The sequence below is a fragment of the Eurypyga helias genome, unplaced genomic scaffold (assembly GCF_000690775.1).
Source record: "Eurypyga helias isolate BGI_N326 unplaced genomic scaffold, ASM69077v1 scaffold47253, whole genome shotgun sequence".
NCBI classification, from domain to species: domain Eukaryota; kingdom Metazoa; phylum Chordata; class Aves; order Eurypygiformes; family Eurypygidae; genus Eurypyga; species Eurypyga helias.
The window spans coordinates 1-340 of record NW_010241474.1 but is presented as its reverse complement, the minus strand read 5'-3'; positions in this window follow the sequence as shown (position 1 = coordinate 340).

Here is a 340-nt window from a genome sequence, read left to right as displayed (position 1 = left end):
GGGCGGGGGGGTGCCTGGGGGGGCTTTAAGGTCCTTTCTACCCAAATCATCCTGCGATTCTATGACAAGTTGCACTATTAGGGCGCTGAACTAACAGTGGGGTTTGGTCTCGTTCTACTCGCTTAGGAAGGATGGGGTTTTCATCTCCAGACTCTAATTAATGTCCCCCCCGTAGCCTCTGCCCTCCTCTGCTAAGGCACAGTACTGAGGGAAGGCCTCATCTTGACAGCCATAGCAGTCCCTCACACCACCCCTTGCCCCACACCCCCCAGCTTCCCCCACGGAGGCCCCTCTGCCGCACACAGCCACAGCTCCCCTTCCCCCAAGACCCCACAGCATC